The sequence below is a fragment of the Pinus tabuliformis genome, chromosome 3_2 (genome assembly GCF_031772625.1).
Source record: "Pinus tabuliformis cultivar Carrire ecotype Pingquan chromosome 3_2, CPIR1, whole genome shotgun sequence".
NCBI lineage: Eukaryota > Viridiplantae > Streptophyta > Pinopsida > Pinales > Pinaceae > Pinus > Pinus tabuliformis.
This window is the reverse complement of record NC_142302.1, coordinates 520,850,949-520,876,712: the sequence shown is the minus strand read 5'-3', so window position 1 is coordinate 520,876,712 and position 25,764 is coordinate 520,850,949.

Here is a 25,764-nt window from a genome sequence, read left to right as displayed (position 1 = left end):
CTATAGATTAGCAACTAATGATATTAGATAAGAGGACATTTTAGATCAGAAATTGGGGATGGATTTATAGAGATTCAATATCTGAGGCTACGGAAGATCGTACACTATTGTAGTTCTATTCCTTGCTGATAGAGCTCAAAGTTCAAGATTATTTTTCGAAGAACGTTTCATCTAGAGGAAACATTCAAGATACTGAGATTATGTATTATATCTAGAGCTGAATGATATCATATATTTAAATACAAGATAAGTTCTTAGTATTGGTTGACTTATTCCAGTATTTGTATATTATTGTGGTGGTGTAATTTATGAAAGTTTCTATTTATATGATCTACTATCTATCATATGGTTGAATGAATCTGACACTTGCTTTTTTTTTCATCGTATTGGTTAAGAAAAGCTCCAATAACTATTTTATTTGATGTTTTCTAATGTATATCGTATTTAGTAGTTATCCAATTGTGAAAAATACTCTAATTTGATAGCCATTTTCTTTGGATTTCATGTTATAATAATTCTCCAAACAAAACATGAAATGAGACTAATAATATTGAATTTTAAAACGATTTCTATAATTTGATATTCACATTAAAACTTCATGTTTAGTCCCTATTTTAAAACCATTGCACCTAGTATGTATAAATTTTCTTTTATTTTTCAATGCTAGGATAATATTCTTTGTTTTATGTGTTTTACTAGGACAACATTTATGATTTAGTTTTAATTTATTTAAAATATATGTATCCTTTCTTAGGATAATTAGGCCCTCTTTATCCCACACAGACATTCTTGAACACTTCCTGTTGGGTTGTGTTATATTCTTTCCACGACTAGCCCACATAGTTAACCGAGGTTAAAGGGGGGGAGGTCACAAGGGGTTTGAGGTGTACCTTTAACCCTACTTTATGGGGTCTAGGGTAGCACCCTGGAAAATTTTGGTTTTGGACCCTATGTTAGGTTGGGCGGACCCACCTATGGTTTTGTGCATGATTTTCGCACATGTTTTTTGGACGTGATGGTTTTCGGTCCATGGTTTTCGATGCGATGGTTTTCAGTCCATGGTATTGAATGCTTCAGCATGTATAAATATGTATTGTAACATTGAAAGGAACATAATGAAAAATCAAGCTGGTAGTCCCGGTTTTGGGATCCACGGGAAATCATTGTGTATATGTGTTTTATGTGTTATGCTCTCGCATTGTATATTTTATGTGTTTTATAATTCGTATGCAGGTAATTTCTGTATGGGGTTAAAACCTACATTTGGTATCAGAGTAGTTTTCGCTTCAAGGGGACGCCTTTGTTGTTGAGGGGTTTCGCTTGGGCCTGTGGTAGACCCTGTTCAGTGGGAGATCTGCAAGATTGATTCTGGTGGTGAAAGAAGATGGCGAGCACTGGAAAGATAGAGATCGAGCAATTTAATGGTCAAAGTTTTGAGTTGTGGAAACTCAAGATGGAGGATCTGTTGGTGGATAAAGATCAGCGGATCACGGTTGATCTGGGTACTAAACCAACGGGAGTTCCGATGAAGAATGGAAGAAGTTGGATCAGAAGGCAAAGAGCACAATACGATTGCGTGTATCAAATTCAGTATTGCTGAATGTATCAGGGGAAGCTATGATGAAGGCTTTGTGGGACAAGTTAGGGACTTTGTACCAATCTAAGTCTCTGGTGAATAAACTGTTCCTGCGGATAAAGCTGTATAACTTGAGGATGAAAGATGGAGACTTGGTGACAGAGCATATAAATGCATTTAATATTGTGGTAAGTCAGTTAGCATATGTTGATATTAAAATTTCAGATGAAGATAAGTGCATTAGTTTGTTGTGTTCTCTACCAGGTTTGTGGGATAGTCTGGTTATTGCCATAGGTAGCAATGCAATTGCCTTGCAGTTTGATGAAATAGTCTCAGCCTTGCTGATGGAGGAGATGAGACGGAAAAATATGGAGAGCCAAAATGGTGATGCCTTGTCTGTACAAGGACGGTCCCAAAACAAAAGAAAAAAAAGGTCATCGAGTGGGAGATCTAAATCTCCAGGAAAATCTGTAAAGGTGGTGTGCCGGAAATGCGGAAAGGAAGGGAACTACAAAATGGATTGTAAATCTAAAGGTCCTGATAAAGGAAAGGGATCTGATGATGCTCCTTGTGCAAAGGCGAAAACAACCTCATATGAAGGTGGGAATGTGTACTTGGCTTCTTCAAGTGCACATGTACATCATGAGGCATGGTTAATTGACTCAGGTACATCCTTTCACTTCACTCCCCATAAAAAGTGGTTCCACAAGTATGTGAAATACGATGGTGGTGATGTCCTCTTAGGGGATGATAGGAAGGTTAGAATCATTGGTCGTGGAAAAGTAATGTTGAAGTTGCAAGGTGGAAGGGTTAGATAACTTCCAGGTGTTTTACATATTCCTGCATTAGCCAGAAATATGATTTCTGTAAGCAAGATGGATGATACAGGTGTAAAAGCAGTGTTCAAGAAGGATACCTGCATAATGGTTCAGGGAGCACTGGTATTGATGTGGGGAGTTCAGATTGGAACTCTGTACAAGCTACAAGGTAACACTGTTATTGATGGGTGCAATAGTTCTGTGGTTCTTGAAAGTGGAGCAGAAAATCTAGTGGTCTCTTGAGAAAAGACCATGCTCTGGCATCAAAGGCTTGGACATATTGGAGAGAAGGGGCTTCGAATACTTCATGGTAAAGGTATGGTAGAAGGTATGAGTAATAGCTCTCTGGATTTTGATTTCTGTGAAAATTGTCTATATGGGAAGCAGAATCGGGTGAGTTTCCCCTCTGGTAGTAAGAGGGAAAAACAGATATTAGAGCTTGTGCACAGTGATGTGTTTAGACCTGTGAAGTTTCCATCACTAGGTAAGTCTGTGTACTATGTATCATTTATAGATGACTTCTCAAGGAATACATGGATATATTTCCTTAAGAAGAAATTTGAAGTCTTTGACAAGTTTAAAGAATTTAAGGCTCTGGTGGAAAGCTAGATAGAGAAGAAGATAAAGGTGCTGAGGATAGATAACGGTGGAGAGTTTTGCAGTAAGGAATTTGAAGAATTCTGCAAGAAGTGTGGTATAGCACGGAAGAAGACTACTCCATATACACCTCAGCAAATTGGAGTTGCAGAAAGAATGAAGAAGACATTGATGGAAAGGGCAAGAAGCATGCTCAGTGGTGCCGGTTTAGGATAGGAATTCTGGGCAGAGGCGGTGGATACTACATGTTACCTGGTGAATAGGTCACCTTCATCAGTATTGGAGGATAAGACTCCACAAGAGGTATGGACTGGTAAGAAACCCTCTCTTTCACATCTAAGGGTATTTGGATGTGATGCATATGTACATGTTCCAAAGGAGAAACGAACCAAGTTGGATAGTAAATCTGAAAAGTGCATCTTTATTGGGTATAAGTATGGTTTAAAGGGTTATAAGCTTTGGAAGCCAGCAACAAGGAACGTTTTGTACAGCCGAGATGTGGTGTTCAGAGAGGTGAAAGATGTTATTAAACATGAAATCCAACCAAAGGAACCTGAGAAGATGGAGTTTTAGCTAAAGGAGGAAGAATCAGACTCTATAGTAGAGGAGGAATTAGAAGATGAAGAACCACAAACTCTGGCTGTGAGAAGATTAGTTCGAGAATGAAGGCAGCTAGAAAGGTATAGTCCATCTGCTTTCTGTTCAAATTTTTCTTTGTCTATTACTGATGATGATCCCAGAACTGTGAAGGAAGCAGTGGATTCAAAGAATGGTAAACTTTAGAAAGAGGCCATGGTTGATGAGATGGCATGTTTGCACAAAAATGAGGCTTGGGATTTGGTGGAGTTGCCGGCTGGAAGGAAACCCATTGGCAACAAAATGGGTGTTCAAGAAGAAGACAAATGCAAAAGGAAAAGTGGAGAAATTCAAAGCTTGGTTGGTAGCAAAATGTTATTCCGAAGTGTCGGGAATTGATTTTGGTGATACTTTTTCTCCTGTTTCCAAGGTAACTTCTATTAGATTACTTTTATCTATTGTTGCTTCTTTTCATTTTGAGGTAGGAAAAATGGATGCGAAGGCAACATTTCTTCATGGGGATCTGGAAGAGGAGATCTACATGAAGCAACGTGAAGGCTTTGTAGTGAAGGGTAAGAAAGAACTAGTATGCAAGTTAAAGAAGTCTCTGTGTGGGTTAAAACAGTCACCAAGGATGTGGTATAAAAAATTTGATACATTTATACGGGAACTTGGCTTCACTGGAAGCAAAGCAGATCACTGTGTGTATTTTAAATTAATTGGTGACCGTGTTATTTATCTGGTCTTGTATGTGGATGATATGTTGTTGGTTGGAAATGACAAATAAGTTATCCAGGATTTGAAGACCCAATTGCCCTCCAAATTCGACATGAAAGATATTGGTGCTGCAAACTATATTTTAGGCATGGAAATTAAAAGAGATCGGGCAAAGAGGAAGCTCTGGTTAAACTAGAGGAAGTATGTCAAGATAATATTGCAGAGGTTTAATATGTAGGATAGTAAACCGGTGAAGGTTCCTATTCCTGTAGGTGTGAGGTTATCTGCTGAACAATGTCTCAAGACACAAGAAGAGGAAAAGGACATGGCCCGTGTTCCATATGCAAGTGCAGTTGGTAGCCTGATGTATGCAATGGTCTATACTATACCAAGCATTACACATGGAGTGGGAGTATTGAGCAGGTTTATGTCAAAACCAGGAAAGGAGCATTGGACATCAGTGAAGCGGGTTTTTAGGTATTTGCGTGGCACTAGTGATTATGGTTTGTTCTACCAAGGAAGACCAGGATTGGGCATAGTGTTGGATATTTGTGGCTTTTTTGATGTAGACTAGGCAGGATATCTGATCAGAGAAGATCTACAAGTGGGTATGTGCATAGCTTATTTGGAGGTGTAGTCAGTTGCATGAGTAAGAAACAATATATAGTGGCACTATCAACTACAGAGGCAGAATACATGGCAACCACTCATGCAAGCAAGGAAGTAATTTGGTTGCAGAGATTGTGTTGAAGTATGGGGTTAGTACAGGGAGCTATAAGGATAGAATATGACAACCAAAGTGCAATTTTCTTGGCAAAGAACCCTGCATATCATTCAAAGAAAAAGAACATTGATGTTCAGTATCACTTTTTGAGGGATATGATAGAAGACAAAAAGGTGTTTCTGGTAAAGGTGGTCACGTTGAAGAATACTGCAGATGCATTGAAAAAATCTGTGAGCTCTGAGAGGTTCTCTTGGTGTAGAGAAACAATGGGCATTGTAGGGTTGGATAAATGAATAAGCTCTCTTGTGGCCCCTTATGGAAAGAAAACAACAAGTGGGAGAATGTTGGGTTGTGTTATATTCTCTCCGCAACTAGCCCACATAGTTAACTGGGGGTTAGAGCAGGGGATGTCATAGGGGGTTTGAGGACCCGGAACCCCACTTTATGGGGTATGGGGCAGCATCTCGGAAAATTTTGGTTTTGGACCCTATGTTAGGTCGGACAGACCCACCTATGGTTTTGTGCACGACTTTCACACATGATTTTTGGACACGATGGTTTTCAGTCCATGGTTTTGACGTGATGGTTTTTGGTCCATGGTATTGGATGCTTCGGCATGTATAAATATTTACTGTAACATTGAAAGGAACATAATGAAAAATCAAGCTGGTAGTCCTAATTTTGGGACCTAGGGGAAGATCTCTGTGTATATGTGTTTTATGTGTTATGCTCTCGCATTGTTTATTTTATGTGTTTTAGAATTCGTATGCAGGTAATTTCTGTATGGGGTTAAAACCTACACTTCCAACGTCTAGAAATTTAAACTTCTCTTAGCTATAAAAATGCTCCATATTTTTAACGTGAAGCATTATTTGGAGAGAAAACAAAACTTTATCATAGAAACATGAAAATTGTCCCCAAAAAAACTTTGGACATCAACAAGGAGTTGACAAAGTAACAAAAATAAAAATTGGTCAAGGTACTGCGAAGGCACAATGATGCCTTCACTTGGGATTGCTCAAATATGAAGGGGATCCATATTGATTTATTTGAACATCATATATGAAGGATTAAGACCCAACTACCAACCCCAACATTACATGAATCCAACATTGGGCTACATATTTAAGAAAGAATAGTAGAAATTGTTTGTAATTAATTTTAGTTATTTCATTTGTGATGATTAGTGGATCTTCCATTTAGTTGTTGTACCAAAAATAAATGGATATTTGAGAATTTTTGTGGACTATAGAGAGATAAATAAGGTAACAAACAAAGACCATTTTCTACTCCTAGTTATTTACCGAGTCTTAGATACCTTAGCATGGAGGAAATATTCTTCTTTATTCAATGGATTTTAGTACTTATAAGTTATATCCAGATCTAAATGGAACCTAGGGGCCAAGAAAAGACCATGATCAATTATCCATGGGTAATGTTTTCCTACCTTGTTTTACCATTCAAATTGTGTAATGATCCAACTACCTTTTAAAGTGTTGTCATAGGTACATTTTATGATTTTATTCATCCTTATGTTGAAATATATAGAGATGATTTAATGATGTTGGGTGATGAATTTGATGAAGCATTAGCTAACTTCGAGAATACATGGATAAGTTGTAAAGTAATTTCCATTAGTAATGTAAAATGTGTAATGATGTTAATGGATGAAATCATTTTAGGGAGCCATATATCTAATAAAAGGAATTTATGCGGATCCACTAAAAAATAGAGGATATATGAAATTTTCCAACTCCATGCTCACAAAAAGAGGTAGGAATGTTCTTGGGACATTTTGGTTATTATAGTCATTTAATTGAATTTTTTTCACAAATTTGCCTTCCATAATTTTCATTAGTTAATGAAAATGCAAAGTTTGTATGTAAAGGTGATTACCAAAATATATTTTAAGAATTGAATTTTAACATGTGTCAAGCTCCAATTTTTAGAGATCACGACACACACCGTATCCAACGAAGATCAACATTCTATGGGTTTATTGTGAAATGGGTGTGAGATGAATATGATAATGAAATAACTTCTGTGGTTATCTTATCAAGTATTAATAGTATTCTTTACCAAGAGTTGTTCCTAAAGGGATGTGCTTATGAAAATTTCATAAGGTGAAAAAGTCATTTAATAGTATGAGTTTTTAGAAAGAAAAATATGCATGAGTTTTATTTTTAAAGGGAAATGTAAATTTGAGTGGTGGATTTTATTATTAATTTCTAATTAAAAAGTATTGGAATATATTTCTTGTCACAAGTTAAAAATAACATTCTTCAGTCCACTGAAGATTTTGATAAAGATTTGAAGGTGAATCCACTTGGGATTCCTTAGATTCATTGCTACATAAAGGGACATGTGCAGATGCCATTGTTCGTGAGCCACCATTGTTTCATGCAAGGATAAGTTAACGATATAAAATGGCATATTGTTTGGAGCGTAGTGGTCTATCAGAGGAGCGCCATAACTGGAAATAGTCACTAGTGATTGTGAGTGGCCTAGAGGGCCACCATAATATTGAGAGAAGGTCATGTTATGCTTGTTTCCATTGTGAGCGACAACCACAACCATATTTATTAAATCCAAAGTTGAAAACCAAGTTTGTTTGGTCTGTAATGAGAATTTTCTTAGAAGGTTTGTAAACTTTTTTTGTAGAAGTTATATAGAAAAGAAGACAAAATGTATTAATTGAGTGTTGAATCATTTGTAAATGCACTACCATTAAGAGGAATATAAATTTAAGTGATCCACTGCATAGACATAATCATGAGCCAAGGATTCTCATTCCAAGCAATAACTATTTCTGCAGGTCAATTTACTTGTTGAGCCATTATCAACCAACACTTGAATAATGGGAAATGGCTAGAGGTTGAGAACGTCAAAGCAACAAAAACAGTTGTTTGAGGACTATTTGAAAGATTTATAAACCAAAAGGAAAGTGAACATCTTGGAATTTAAATGCATAAAGGAATGCGTAGATGACAACATTTCCCCCCTCATTGCAGATGCAAAGACAACAAACTAGGCTTGGGATATCCTTGAGATGATTTTTGGTGTAAGGGGGAGTAATAAAGTTGAATATGTAATGGAAAGTAGATCTATAGTAGCATATATATAGGAAGACAAAGATTTTGGTGAATCCTACCAGAAAGTGAATGACAATGACGATGTTGTGTTAACAGTAGCACTTGATTTTGGCATAGATAAAACTGCCATTGGACTAGTAGGAAATTTGTTGGATCCAACAAGTATAATTAATGATGTTATATTTGATTAAGGACAATAAATAGTGATCAATGGTTGCACATGATGCAATAGAAACAACTTATTGATATGTTTTCATTTTTTGAGAGAAGACCACTTGTGTCTGGAAGCCAAGTGGAAGATAACCTATTTGTAGTAGGATAGGTTGGTAAAGAAGTGGAAAATAAATATTGTGATGCAACTCCAAAGGAAGAGAAGGAAAAGGAAGCAGAGAAAGATCTCATTGTAGAATAGAAAGAACGTAATCAATATGGTTTTACAATTTATTTCTCATATAAACTTAGCATTGATTCTCAGTATGAAGATGTTAGCAGCAACTGGGAAGAAGCAACAAAATTTAAAGAAAAATTAAAGCTCCTTGAAGCATCACTTGAAACACCATGTTTTATGAAGTATGCATAGAAGTTGCAGCAATGAATGTTGAAGACAACATGGATGATGTACAAAAAGTTAATTAAATTTTCATGTACTGAAGTCCTCAAAAGCTAATATTTTACTATGGGATTATGTTGCAACGAATTGGTAATCAAAATATTGATGATAAAGGGAAATCCTTAGAATATGACTTGTGTCAATAGGCCATATACAACCATATTTTAGAAGTAAAGGACATGGATAGAAAAAAACTAAAATGCTTTTCTATATTAAAACAATGGAAGAGTTGTACCAACAAATGAAGAAATTAAAATTTGGAACCTAAAACAAAAAGAAAAATATGCAGTAATTCAGAGGTTATATAATCTAGAAGAAAAGAAAAATAAAAAGAAACCCATCCCAAAAGATGATGTGAAAGCTTATGAGTCATTGTAAGCCTAGTTAAGACTCATACTCGCAGACATCTTAGTTTAATTTTTTTTGTAATTCATATTGTATTTAGTTGGAGGTTTCTAATAATTGATACTTTTGTGGTTGTAATTAAGGGGAGTGTTGTAGGAAGCAACTCCAATAATCACTTAGTTTTCTGCTAGTTGTCATAATTAGTTTAAGTTTAGTTCAGTTAGTTTCAGTTTATCTAAGTTCTAGTTGAATTTTACTCTAGTTATTTATTGTTGATGTCTCCTATGTAATCTATTTAGTTGTTGTTGAGTAATGCGAAGAGGAAGTTCACTCCCATTCTATTTTTTATCTCATTCTTGTCTCTTTCCTCTTCCCCTCAATCTGTGTCAATCAAGGTAACAACTCTAAGCCCATTCACTCTTTGTGCATCCATTGCTTCCTGCCATGTATTGAAAAACTCTTCTTTTATGATGGAAATTGTAATATTATGAAGGAAACAACTCTAAACCCATAAACTATCCATGCATCCCTTGCTTCCCTCAATGTATTGATTTGGTCAAGAATATGTCCGCATGTACGATGCATTTCTTCAATTGGGTGTATGCATGCTCATATACATGATTGCATGCCAGTAAGGTGTATGAAATACTGCTTTTAAGATATTCACACTTTCCAAATACTTAGTAAGATTTGAAGGGAGAATGTATCAAATTTTCAACTACTTGTTACGGACCATGAGGCCCATAGACTCACAAAACCACCACAACCTATTTTTTCTCATTAACTCTATCAATCCAATTGCAACTTTTTGCAATGTGTCACCTATATCCATTATCGCCTTTCCATCCTCTACCATATGTAAAATGTTCCTTTATTCAAAGGCTTTTTATTTGTATATGAAAGTCCAAGTTACTTACTAGACATATGGTACTTTGACTATTGCACAGAACTATAAGATTGCTCTAACTTATCCCCTCATCACATAGATTCATAAGCCAAATAACTTGCTTATAGCCATGAGTAGTCGCCATATACTGTACATCTACATTGGAAAAGGTAATTATACACATTGCTTTCTCATCCAACACTTTAGTCCACCAAATATGAGCCAAATAGTCAAAACACATATCCATCATAGATTTCCCAATATATACTTCCCCTACCCAATTATAATTCACATAAACTTGTATATCCACTAAGAATTGGTTCCTTGAAAAATCATTAGGATAACAAATATAATGTTTGCAAGTATTGTGGAAATAAATGAATACTCTCTTCACTTATTATCAATTTGAATGTCTATGATAACCCATGAATCAACTCAACTCAATGAATTCATTCCTTGGTAAAAGTTCAATTTGTATAAACTATAACATACATGAAACTAGAAACTACACTAAAATAAAGGACATGAATCCTCCAAAACCTTTATTGATTTCATGGAATTAGTCAATTTAATGCACAATTCCCCAAAAAATAAGACCACTAAATGATTTGCATCTTGCAATGCAAAAATGATACAACACAGAGTTCACATTACTTGGGCAATGTTTGATTTGTATAAGCTATAGCATACATGAAACTAGAAACTACACTAAAGCAAAGGACATGATCAATATTCTACCTCTATAGGTGTCAACGAATTTATTTAATTGAATGCTCAATTCCCATAAATATAAGACCCTTTAATAACTGCAGCCTGCCATCCAAAAATTATACAACCTAAAACTCACATAATCTCACTCAACCAAATGTTTAAGTTCATCCTATGCCTCTTGGACTTCACTCCTATGTTATATTTTGTATCCCCCAACTTATCCATGCCAAACAATGCTAAAATATTGAGGCTTCAAGTCATTAATGATATATTTGTTCTTACCAAGAAAATAAAATCTAATTTGCATATATGATGATCACAAGGAAATGACTAACATAATATTTGTAACACCCATTGAATTGATTTCGACCTCAAAAATCTTAATCCTAATACAAAAGAATCAAGATTTAGGTACCAATATCTAGGTAAATTTATGAGGCAATGCAATTATTTTTACCTCAAGTTCATTAAAATTGAAATAATGAGGTAAAATATAGAGTATATTTTATGAATAATGATTTTCAAAATTCTAATATCAACATTTCCAATGTGCAAAAATTAATTATGAATATGACAATATTGGTTTTTAAAAACTATGTGAATAGTTTTTTTGAAATAATGAATTTTAGATAGATATGAACTCCAGACGCTCAAATTTCACTTCTAAAAAGTGAGTTTTTATTCCCAAAATACCCACTTCAATTTTAGAGTGTAAAATTCAATTCTAAAATTGTGACTTTCAATTCCAAAAGTTCAAATTTCAATTTCAAAACTACTAATTTCAATTCTATAAGTGTCCAGTTCCATTTTGAAGAAGTGAGTGTTTTAAATCTAACATGTCACAATTCTAATCTACAAAATTTAATTGCGAACATGAAAATATTGGTTTTAAAAAATTCTATGATATCAATTTTAAAAAATTGAATTTTGAAAAATTGCGAACTACTAATATTTATATTTCACTTCTAAAAGTGTGATATTTTATTAGAAAATGAAACATTTTGTTATGAAACCAGCTCAAGACAAGATATAAAAGATAGATCAACGCCTTAGAATTCAGCCTCTTCGAGGGGGCAACCTCCTTTACATTACATAAATGAACAATTCTTGGATGATTCAAATTACAAAACCTCCTTTCTATATATAGGAGTCTAAGGAGTCACAATATAATCCAGCCAACCTAACAATAATAATATAAAGCAACAAAAATATCAATAGAGGGATTCTATGGGGCACAGAAATAACAATAAGGGGGTAATAGGGGCACAACAATATAAATAAGGGGTATAACTATAATAGAAATGGGGTAATCACGAGTATTATAGGGACCCAACATGCCCCTCTCCTTCAAAAAAGTGTTGTCCTCAACGCTTGAGTAATTCTGGCTACTTCTGCATAAAATTATCATCCTCCCATGCGGAATCTTCAGCGGATAAGTTCTTCCACTTGATAAGATACTCTGAAATTGATCGATTTCGTAGCTGTCGAGTTCTTGTTTCTGTGACTGCTTCCGGTTCCAATATAAATTTTCCTTCCTCATCAAGTTCTGGCAATATTGTTTGAATTGGGAGCTTGTCGCCTATAACCTTCTTTAAACATGAAACATGGAAAACTGGGTGCAATCAAGAAGCTGCAGGAAGCTCCAATTTGTATGCCATAGTATCAATCTTTTGCAACACCTTGTACGGACCATAATACTTTGGTGATAGTTTATTATCCTTCTTAGCTTGCTTTAGGGACATTTGCTTATATGGTTGTAGCCGTAGGAATACCCAATCTCCTACATCAAAACTTCTTTCACTGCGATATTGATGTGCCTGTTGTTTCATTCTATTTTGTGCCAACACGAGGTTATCCTTTAAGAGTTGGAGGACTTGTTGTTGATGTTCGATGTGATGTTCCACTACCTGAACCTTAGAATTTTCTGTTAAATATGATGTGATGGATGGTGGTTGATACCCATGAAGTGCCATAAATGGGGTCATTTTTGTTGTTGTATGGAAGGAAGTGTTATACCACCATTTAGCAAGAGGCAACCATTTGACCCATTGTGTCTGTTTATTAGATACAAAGCAACGAAGATATCCTTCCAAACATTTGTTTACTATCTCAGTTTTCCCATCAGATTGAGGATGAAAAGATGAGCTATGAGCTAACTGAGTACCAAGATAAGAAAATAATTCTGTCCAAAAATTTCCAGTGAAAATGGGATCTCTGTCACTTACAATAATCTTTGGGTTTCCATGTAGCTTTTGAACTGTTTCCATAAATGCAGTAGAAACTGTACTGGCTTTAAATGGGTGTGATAATGCCCAAAAGTGTGCATACTTGGTAAGTCTATCAACTACCACCATGATGACACTCTTTCCCTCAGACTTGGGTAAACCTGTGATAAAATCCATTGAAACCTCCTCCCAACGTTGGCTTGGAATGGCTAAAGGTTGTAATAGACCCAGTATCTTAATTGTTTCAACTTTATTTTTTTGGCAAACCAAACATTCCACCACAAACTTTTGAATATCTGATTTAAGGCCATCCCAAAAAAATTCCTTCTTAACCCTGTGGTTAGTTTTTAGAAATATTGAGTGCCCTCCTAAGGGAGAAGTGTGCAATTCCATAAGAATCTTTTGTTTTAGCTCGGAATTCTTACAGAGGTATAAGCGATCTTTGTACCATAACGAATCATTTTGCCAGCTAAATGTATCAGAAGTACTGGAATCTTGTTGTAGCTTTCGAATAAGTGCCCACACTTCTTCGTCATTCTTCCATTCCTCCCTTGCTTCGTTTATCCAATCTGGTTGGATAATAGAAATGGCACACAACAATGCTTCCACATCCTCATCCTTTCTTGAGAGTGCATCTGCCACCACATTTTGCTTCCCTTTTTTGTATATGATTTCAAAGTCATAACCCAACATCTTTGTGACCCACTTTTGTTGCTCTTTAGAGGATAATCTTTGTTCTAAAAAGTATTTAAGGCTATCATGATCCGTTTTTACCTTGAAGTGTCTTCCCATTAGGTAGGGTCGCCATTTATTAAGTGCATGGAGTATTGCCAACATTTCCTTCTCATAAATAGCTTTGCTTAAAAACTTTCCCTTGATTGGACGACTTTCAAAAGCAATGGGTCTTTCATCTTGCATTAGAATAGCGCCAATTCCATTTCCTGAAGCATCACATTCCACAATAAAGGTTTTTGTGAAGTCCGGTGTAGCTAAGACCGGTGCTTGGCGCATTGCCTCTTTAAGATGTTCAAAGGCCTTTGTTGCTTCTGGAGTCCATGAAAATGAATCTTTCTTCAATAATGTTGTTAGAGGTGCTGCTATTCTCCCATAATTCTTAACAAACTTGTGATAATACCCTGTCAACCCAAGAAATCCTCGCAGATGCTTTATGGATGTGGGGATTTTCCATTCCTTAATGGCTTTAATTTTGCTAGGGTCTACCTTAACTCCTTCATGAGATACAATATGACCCAAATATTCCACCTCCTGGACTCCAAAGAAACATTTGGATCTTTTTTCATATAATTGTTTCTCCTCCAATAGTTGTAGCACCCTGTCAACATGTTCAACATGATCCTTCCAAGACTTGCTGTAGATTAGTATATCATCAAAAAATACTAACACAAATTTTCTAAGGAATGGTTTGAAAATTGAATTCATCAAACCTTGAAATGTTGAAGTTGCATTGGTAAGGCCAAAAGGCATGACCAAAAATTCATAATGACCCTCATGAGTTCTAAATGTCGTTTTCAGAATGTCTTCAATCTTCATTCTGATTTGATGATATCCCGAACGAAGATCCAACTTGGTGAAGTAAATTGATCCATGCAATTCATCCATTAATTCATCAATGACAGGAATGGGGAACTTATCTTTAATAGTGAGCTTGTTGAGCTCTCTATAATCAGGACACATGCGCCATGATCCATCCTTCTTGTGCACCAATACTACTAGAGCTGAGAAAGAACTTTGACTCGGTTGAATTATACCAGCCTCTAGCATTTCTGCAACCATACGTTCAATTTCACTTTTTTGGACATAGGGATATCTGTATAGCCTGATGTTTGGAGGAACACTTCTTGGAATCAGATGAATAGCATGATCATGATCACACATAGGTGGGAGACCTTTGGGACTCTCAAATACCTTGGAATGATTGTCCAAGACTTTTTGGAGATCTGGAGCAATAGATGATTCCAATGTGGAAACATCTAGCGAACATAATTGTGCAATTACACCTCTTTGCTCCTTTTTTAGAAGCATAGTCATGCCATTAGAGCTGATTATCTTTCCTGGTTTCCCTGCAATACCCCTTAATTCAAAATCCTTTCCTTCCACAGAAAATTTCATGAAAAGTTCTTGAAAATTAAAAGCTATTGTACCCAAGGATTGTAGCCATTGGACTCCTAGTACAACATCGGCACCTCCCATTGGAATGGAAAGCATTGGGCTAGTCAATACATATTCTCCCATGGATAGCTTGATATTATGGCACTTTCCAGAGCAATTTATTGTTCCTCCATTTGCAATCATCCCTTGACACTCTGGTGCTGGATATAGGAAGCAATTCAATTCTTTTGCTACCCTACAATGAATAAAATTGTGGGTGCTTCATGAATCAATCAACATTATTACCTTTTTCTTCATGATTTTTCCTTCTATCTTGATGGTTTGAGGAGTGGTAATTCCCACCAATGCGTTACAAGATATGGTTGGATTTATTTGTTCTTCATCTAGGCTTTGTTCTTGGAATATATCCTCTTCTTTTGACCTTTCTTGCTCCTTTTCTTCTTCCTCTTCACAATCTATGTAGAATAATTTATTCTCAGCACACTTATGACCTTTTGTGTATTTGCTATCACAATTGTAACAAAGCCCTTTTGCTATTTTTTCTTCCAATTGTTGTGGTGTCAACCTTGTAGGTTGTGGAATACTAGGGGCAACAACACTTCCGTCTTTATAGTTGTGAGTGGTATGCTTCCTAGTTTCCATAATTTTGCTTTCCATTTTTCTTGCTAACCTGAATGCCTTCTCTAATGAATCAGGTTCCCAAAGGCGAGCATCATGTTGGATATTATCCTTTAAAGACCCTATGAACAAATCAATCCTATGCTCCTCTGAAATATCTTTTACCCTTATGTTCAATTTTTGGAACTCCTCAATGTGCTCCATTATTGAACCCTTTTGTTTGAGACTTATCAATTGGCTAAAAAAAGTGTTGCTTTTTGTGTCCTCATAATGTGCTATCAATTCTTCCGTAAAATTTGCCCAAGTGATAAATTGTTTACGAGAACAAAGCCATTGATACCATACAAACTGATTTGGTTCCAAATATACAGTTGCCATACATACCTTTTGTGTGTTTTGCACATTATTGAGATCAAATAATTGCTCCATCTGTAATATCCATGTGGCGGGATCCTTGCCATCAAACTTCCTCATATCAATTTTTGGAATATGGTGATTCTTCGATCCAACATTAGCGTCTATGGAATCATGATTAACATTTCTTTTGTTCTCATCATGAGTTTCCTTTACTACCTTTTCACCATTAGTAAGTATTTCTTGTAGAAAATTTGTCAAATCTGTCTTCAAATCTGCCATGCCTGTCTTCAAATTTGTGTTCAAATCTATCTTCAAATTGTCCATCTTAGCTTCCATGCCATTTATCTTAACTTCCACGCCATTTATCTTAGCATCTGTTAACTTTTGTAAGTGTGACATTTGTTGCACTTGTTCTTGTAATTTTGATATATCATGTAGCATTTCTTCCTCTTCTTCATGAGTCATGCTAGAGCTTTCAGGTTCCTTACTAGGCGTTTGCGTTTTCTTTCCTCGGGGCATCAATTACCGATAATAATTCTCTACTATGCCCTTTGAATTCCTTCAAAATGAATTTTCAAACCAAGCTTAAGCAAAAATTTAAAAAAATCTACACACCTTTTTTCACTTTGTAGGAGCTCGATATTGCCTCTGATGTATCTCTGTACTTTCCAATCATCTAGTTCTGAATTTGTGACCTGTAGTAGCTCTCTGTGTCCTCTTTCCAATGCCACAGTTCTGATCCAAATAGGATTCTCCAAGAAAGAGTTATGCGATATCTCCCAAGATGACCTGATTATAGACCTTTCCAGAAGAGTGAAGTCGTATGAAGTGCCACGTGTACAATTTTCGATATTTGGTTCTGAAAATGATATACAAGAAGCTACAGTCCGTCCTCTTTTGTACCTACTTACGAAATTTCAATCTGATTCCCAGAGAGAAGGTTATGACAATTTTCCCCAGGTCCCCTTTTTTGAATGTAATTGAGGAGTCTGTAAAAGGACCAAATTCCTCAGATCATATCTCCGAAAATATCACGCAAAAAGCTCTAAAATTTGGACCCAAGGTTTGGCACGACTTCTTCTCAAATGGGTTTTTTTTGCGACTTCTGAAACATCACACAAAAACAGTTATAGCGAAAATGCCACGATGACCTGTTTGGAGCAGCGAAACCCTAGAATCCAAAGCTCTGATACCAAATGTTATGAAACCAGCTCAAGACAAGATAGAAAAGATAGATCAACGCCTTAGAATTCAGCCTCTTCGAGGGGGCAACCTCCTTTACATTACTTAAATGAACAATTCTTGGATGATTCAAATGACAAATCCTCCTTTCTATGTATAGGAATCTAAGGAGTCACAATATAATCCAGCCGACCTAACAATAATAATATAAAGCCACAAAAATAACAATAGAGGGATTTTATGGGGCACAGAAATAACAATAAGGGGGTAATAGGGGCACACCAATATAAATAAGGGGTATAACTATAATAGTAATGGGGTAATTACTAGTATTATATGGACCCAACACATTTACTGTTACGAACAAAGTTCGTACTTCAATTTAAATACTTCAGAAGACTTGGAATATGAAAATCTCCATTGAAGATACAAGAATATATATTAAAATGTACAAATGAGAATGAATGTTATAAATGAGAGTGAGGGTCTACTTATATACCCTATGCAGGTACGTCTTCATGGAAGGTGATGTCCCATTTAGACATGCCTCTATTGGAAATAGTACTGAGAGGGGCGGGGGGATGAATCAATAATAGTCAAGTCAATAATCATTTTCCTTTTTATACTCAAATTCATATATGCTACATCAATGAAGGTAACCCGTGTGTTCACGCAACTGTGTTTAAGGAAACAACCGTATATCCAACAAACTAATGATTCTGTTAATTCATCATATGTTGATCTTTAGTCTGTGCATCAGTACTTTATTAAACATGAAACAGTAACCATGTGTCGTTAATAACAGAAAGAACCTTCACACATAAGCAACACGCATGAACACCAAGATTTAAGGTGGAAACCCAATGTGGGTGCAAACCACCTATTGTTGCCATCTCCGTCTTCCTTTAATAATAAGAAAATCTATTTACAACATTGTACTGGTGAAAACTCATACTAGTACGCAGACTTCTACCTACAGAAGGTTACTAACTTCTCTTGTTCTCCAGCTTCTACTGGAAGGAAGCTACAACCCCCTAGCTCTTGTACTAGCCAATATGTTTACTAGCACGTAGGGGCCGACCTATAGAAGGATACAACCTTCTCTCTTCCTCTAGGGACCACGTTTCATAAATTTTCATACTGGATACTCCTGTAACACAACACCACAATCTGAAGGCCACGTTTCATCCAATTTTCATACTGGACCCATCAACAACATTGAAGCTGAAACTCAATGACCACTATAGTACAACCATCAAATACATCTACATCAACTCAATCATCACTTTCTGAATCAACAACAGTTGAATCAATCAATCCATGAATCTCTGACACAACTAAATCAAAACTTACTGAACCTCTGACACAACTAAATCAAGCATTCATTCAAACTTAATCAAATTCAATCAATCAGTTGGAATAGGCAGATCACTATAACCAGTACATAGATATGAACCCAAAACACTCCAACATCATCCAGAGCCAGTTGTAACCTCAAAACCATGCATCAGAGTGTATACACAACTTGGAAGAGTGGAACCAGCATGTATACACAACTTCATCAAAGAGAACCAGCGTATAGATCTGCAAATAACTACTTATAACTTCATTTCATTTCCCGACTTTAGACATAACTAGATCATCACATACAAAGGATAATACATGTGTTAGCAACCATATCTATCCCATTAAATCACATAATGATATGTCATTATGATCCTGATCCATTATTAAATCTCATCCATCATCACTGAAGCAAATAACAATCAATCAATCTGAACAGTATTACCAGAATGTAGCCACCAGAACATAAAACAATACCCAGAACTCTGCATCAACAACCAGAACCAATTGTAACTTCAAACATTATAGTTCATAAGGTATATGCTACTTTGATGTGTCAAACCTACGTGTATACACGCTTTTACCAAAGCCAACCAGCATATACATTTGCAAATATTAATTCATAATTCTGCAGCTATTCCAAACTTCAGTTATACCCAAATCATATCATTTACATAATAATATATGCGTCAGTATTCAGACCTAGAATATACATGAGAAAAAAAAACATAATGATAGTTCATTTTATGCCTTAAGCTCCTGATCCATCATTAGATATTATCCTCCATCAACTGCTAAGGTTCCTCCTTGGTTCAGATCCAATAGAGCATCATAAACCCATAACCTACATATTGGATCTCCCACTTTATCAAATATTCCATGCTTGTCTTCTTTGGCATAGTGATCTTCTCCTCCTTATATAGTTTTAGGCCTTTATAGATACCATGGAGCAAAACCGCTTAGGACCAATACCTTGGATCAAATACCTATGGTCAATACCTCAGACCAAATACCATGGACCAATACCATGGATCAAAATACCATGGACTAAATACTTCGGACCAAAAACTTAGTTTTCCAAGGTATACGTGATTTTCCTTCTGTGGAAGTGTGTGTGTACGCTATATGCTCCTTTTGTTCTGTTAACCTGCTTGTACACGCAACTTGGTCAAGGTGAACCTGTGTATACCTCTCTTTCTTCATTCTTTGTAGTCTGAACTATAATTCTTTGTTGTTGTCATGTTGTACTATGATCTTTCATTTGAGTAAGTTGCCTTCTGAACTAATTCGTTGAAACTATCCTACATTTCATCACATCTGTAAACATTGTTGTTATGCATTCTGTCACATCTGATATCTCTTCTATAGATTCATCTAGTTACCATATACAAGTGAGTTGTTCTACTACAAGTGGGTTGCCATCAAGTACAACACATGCATCATAATGCCAACAATCTCCCCCTTTGGACTTGATGGCAACCATGTTGGTGTTGATTACTGCAAGTTGTAAAAACTGTTAGAGGTAACAAGCAACACCAAAATACTCTCCCCCTTTGACATCAAGGGTAAAGGGTGGACCAAAAGGAAGACTTCCATATCTGAACAGCTGAATATAAACATTGATCATGCTCCCACTAAGTACTTGCTGAATTTTCTGATTAAACTCCCCCTTTGTACATGCTGAGATGCATATATCATCCATGCTCCCCATGAGCACATGCAGAGTCTGCAAATATTTTCCAAAAGAATAACATGACTCTATCACTTGACTATGTGAGTTTAACCTTCCTATCATTAATGATTTATACATACATCAATATCCCAAGCGAGTGGGGATATATCAATTGTTTATACATGATAGAAATTACATCATATGACCAAAAAGGACTCATCAAAATACTACGACAAACAGAGACAAACTATTACATCATGGGTCTTTATATGCCCTTTACATCAAATGATATACATGGAATTTATAATAGAGACAAAATGTCTAAAAAAGACCATGATAGTCATCAACAACTATCATACACCATGTATGATCTACACCATAGGCATCTGTCAGCATCCAAACCAACAACCTGTATATCTTCATTAAGATATGGAAGTGTAAATATCATCAACCTGTGACAAAGTAGATATCAACTCATCCTCTTGATCTCATCAAGATCAACTTGCTTCGTTTCCTTAGTAGAAAGAGCCTTATCATAACCTTCCATGAATCAACACAAAATCATTCACACTATATCATATGTGAAAAAACCATAGTCATCACATTATGATCTTTCACATCCTCATCAAGAACTGCATGATCTTTCCACAAGAACCTTCAATATATCAACCATGTATCATCACTAGGGAACATCCCACATTTGATAAGCGTCAACCATGATAATCAACATATGTGAGTATCAACCTATCATCATAAGATAAGAACTCATCATCATTATGTGGTTAAGTAAGCCATGTCTTCGAATATCCATGTCTTCAAATAGCTATGACTTCACGTGACCTGCAATAACATCATTCTCTTGGCAAACCAACAATATTTATCAATATGAAACTTAAGTAATCATCCATGTATCCAACACATTGTATATCCATCAAAGAGATAGCAATATGTATCTAGCAAACCATGAGCTCATGGTCATTTGTCAAGATTTCTTGATATCATGAATAGCAACAATCCTCAACCATGTGAGAGCCAAGAATTATAGGAATCTTGCATCATAATTGCACCATATGAACTTTATGCATCTTTGAAGGCATGATGACAGCAACATAAAGGAAATGAGTGGCTGATCATCAAATAATGAAGCTGTGTACTCAAGCTTTGTACTTCTCCTTGTCCTTATGAATATTACCATGTAAGCAACATATATGTACTGAATACATCATCAAAAAGTCATCCACACTCGTCCATAAATCTGATCTGAATAACAACTATGTAACCCCAAGTATCATGTTATCACCAAAATAGGACCCTGATAGGCCACTGATCAGACTATCTCATTGTAACTCTTTCAAACCAATCTTTTAGCTAAGGCTTAGCCCCCTCAGCCTGAGAGGACTCTCTCAAAGGGTTAATGATATTGATTAAAGATATGGATAGATGGCTAACTCTATGGTTTGTGATTTTATATGTTTATAGGTTGAAAGATGGAGAATTGCTACCATTGGGATATGGAGTCAGTGACAGAGATAAGGATAGCAAATAGCTCTTCTTATAAAACTAAGGCTTGTATATACTTCAATGAAAGAGTGACACATTCAAGAAAGTCTCAATAACTTGAAGTTCATTGGAGTCAGAGCATGTGGGCATGAGTTCTAAGTAATGATACATAAAGGTATTCAAAAGGAAAGAATTTAAAGTGATCGATTAGAGTTTAATACCTAAAGGAAGTCAGAACATGAGTAACCATGAATTTTGAGTAATTAGTATTAAAACATTAAAGAAAAACATCCAAAGATAGGACCCAAGAACTCAAATCACCATAGTTTAACACTTAAAGGAAGTCAGAGCATGTTCCTCCATGAATTTTGAGTAATAAGAATTAAGACTATGGAAGTAAAACATATCAAAGATAAAAGATAAAGCTCACTGAAGTACACTAAGAATCCTAGCTTCGAAAAAGTCCAACTGCTTCTGTATTTATCAGTCCCTGCACATCATTTACAAAAGTAGTCTTTGTCTATAAAATTTTCCAACCCTTTCTCATTTCCTCTCTTGCTTCATATATAGCTTTTACAATAAATATTCCATCATCCCTCATCAAGAGAATTTGAATTTTCTATGAGTGACACCTATTCTAACCATAAAACAAACCTTTAAATGCATTTGACAGCGAACTAACAGTCCTAGAGTCCTAATACAATTAGGAGTACAACTCCTTGTTATGACTAAACAACCTTAACTAAACATTGAATGCATTCTTTGACAGATACAACCTCATGAGGTTGAATTTGATGAAGCCTCCCATGTTGTCATCTTACTGCTGATGATAAACCCTAGAAATTACGGAGCATGTTTCTAGTTTTTAGATTTAGGATCTTTGAAAATTAGCACGTAGGAAAGAGCCTTTATCTTCTCATCCATGATATGTTTTATGAAACTGAAGGAGGTTTTTGTAGTCTATGCTGTCTAGAACAAAAAACTCTCTTGGTTTTTTTTAAAACATTTCTCCGGCTATCAAAAATATGTCCTTGAAAAATACGTGTAAAACAAGAAAAATTTGTTCTCTGAAATTAGGGTTTCAAAGAAATCTTCGTATCTCCCAACTGATAACACTTATGAAGAAAATTAGATAGGTTATTGCAGTTGGAGAGTTGATGAAGACAAACGTCCTTCAGACTTCCAAAATACCTTTTCCTGTGACCAGAAACTGTCTTTGAATATCAAGTGTAAACTGGAAAATTTTGATTTGTGAAAAACAACACCTACAGCAGTTTCTAAGCTCACATTGGGTCATCCATTTCTCCCATATCATAATGAATTTGAAGAAAATGAAAGAGTTTTATGTAGTTCATTACGTTAGAAATGAAAACCTCTTTCAGTTTTCCAAAATATTCTTTCAGCTACTCAAACAATATCCTGGAAGTTGACTACCTAAAATAGTTTTTTCTGTTGAAAAAAAGGCTGCTTTAGTTATTTCGTAGTGCAAAACTAGTTTTTTACACTGTCTGCACTACGAAAACGTGGATTCGTAGCTAGTTTCAATTTTTTTTTTTAAATGGCTAAACACATGACTTTCAAAACATGATATGGGACCCATAAAGTGTAAAACAAGGTTGTTGAACTTTATTTGATGATGGAAATGAGACTCTAACCCTATGACTTAGACTCTAAAAACCATACAAGTGACTTAACCACCATCTAAAATTATGACTTAGGAAAAAATGTAAACTATCCAAGTTTTAGAAAATTTTAGGGTGATAACATATCATATGAGATTTTATCATGCGCTACTCATAACTGTAACATAGCAAGATGTATCATTTAGCCATATAAGCATCATCATCATTGATTAGGTGCCAAGGAATTCTAAACATAATGCCAACAATGCTTTATTAGAAGAATAGCATGTTCTCCCCCTGAACCTGTTCCACTTTTTCACTATTAGATCTGATCATTACATATATTAGTAAGAAGTATCAAGGTATCATCATCAATCAGATATATCAACAAATTGTGACGATAAAAAATACCTCTAAATAATATCCACAAATTGTAGTCATCTATCATCATGACATAAAAGATAAGTGATAATTGTTTGAATCATATCAAATAGGTTTTTTTCTGAGTCTGTCTCACTGCATTTTTCTCAAACCACATATATGCGATTGTGCAGCTTTGAACTCGCATATATACGCGACTTGTCTTCATGAAACTTGCGTATGAGAGTTAGAATATTGAAGTTTCACACTTTCAGCTCCCCCTGAATCTGTTATGTCTGTACACTATTCCATGCCACATTTTTTTTACTGTACTTCCTTCTTCTTTCATATCTTTGAGTGTGATGATGTTTTCTCCTTTTGGTATGGTGCCCGAAATTTCCTCCTGCATTCCTTTGCTATATGTCCAAAGTTGTTACATGCATAACATCTTACATGTTTCATATTTCTTTTATAGCACTCAATGGCTTTGTGACGAAACATATTGCAATAAAAACAATATCCGTTGAAGTACCTGGAAGATAATGATCTTTTTGTGTGGTGGTCTTGGACTATTCTACTTCCGCATTTTGCCGCAACATGTCGAAAATTATGACGTATAAAAAATTTATTCATTTGAGGAAATAACCGACTATCACTTCAATATTTATGATTAAAAGATTTTCTTTGAAGAATTTCTTTCCTTGGTTGTTGATGGAGTTGATCTCTAATCTCCTTGTTGAGCATTTCAAGTTTGACATTAGAGCTCCTTGCCTTAGCTTATGAGCTAGATTCACCTTCAACAGATTCATGAAAACCAAGACCAGATTTGATGGCAAGAGACCTTTGACTACTAATAATATCATCCAAAATCTTAGTACTATATTGAAATCATAAAAGCTTATCATTTTCTTCTAATTTTCCTTTTAGTATATTTACCTCAACCTGATATTTCTCTTCCTTTTCAAGATACTGCTTCTTCATGATTCCTCTAGCTTTCCTTCCTTCTTCCACTTTTTGCCTTAATTCGAGAATTTCATTTTCTTGTTCTTCAAGAGCTTGGAGTAGTTCTTCATTCTACTTATTTGATTTTTCAAGATCTTCTTTTAGAGAGAGGATCTTAGCTTCAAGACTTTCATAGTAACTGGATCTATCTTTGAGTTTCTTGATTGTTGTGCTCCTTTTATTTACTTCATTTGTTAATGATGTCACTTCATCTTGTGGCTTTTCACATTGATATTCCTATTCCTTGTTTCCTTCGTCTAGTTGAGCTTTTAGTTTGGTAGCTTCTTCTTTGAAGGCACATTCCCTTTCGTCTAATAGATCTTGTTGATCTATAATTTTATCTATAAGCCATTTAAATTCTACCTTTATTTGATATCTTTCTTTCTCAGCCATAAGAGAAAATTCAATTGTTTTGCTATCACTTTCATCATCTTCAAATGGATGGAGAAATGTATCACCAGAGGATAACAAATTCGTACGTTATAGTTCTTTTGATTGTTCATCTTCATTTTGACGTGATTCTGAATTTGAAGAGTTTCTTCCACATAATCCCCAATAGACTCTCCCACTCTCATAGTTCCTTTGAGATGTCTTCTTCTTCTTAGGCGCTTTCTTCTTTAGCTTCTTTCCCATTGTTCTACGGATCTCCTTCAAGCTATCAAGCTTCTACCAAAGGACCTGCTCTGATACCAATTGTTGGAAATAATACTGGGGGGGGTGAATCAGTATTAGTCATGTCAATAATCGTTTTCCTTTTTATACTCAAATTCATATATGCTACTTCAATGAAGGTAACCTGTGTGTGTACGCAAATACATTTCAAGAAACAAGTGTATATCTAGCAAACTAATGATTCAGTTAATTCATCATATGTTGATCTTTAATCTGTGCATCAGTACTTTATTAAACATTAAACAGTAACCATGTGTAGTTAATAACATAAAGAACCATCACACATAAGCAACAAACATGAACACCAACATTTAAGGTGGAAACCCAATGTGGGTGAAAACCACCTGTTGTTGTCATCTCTATCTTCTTTTAATAATAATAAAATTTGTTTACAACATTATACTCGTGCAGACTCATACCAGTATGCA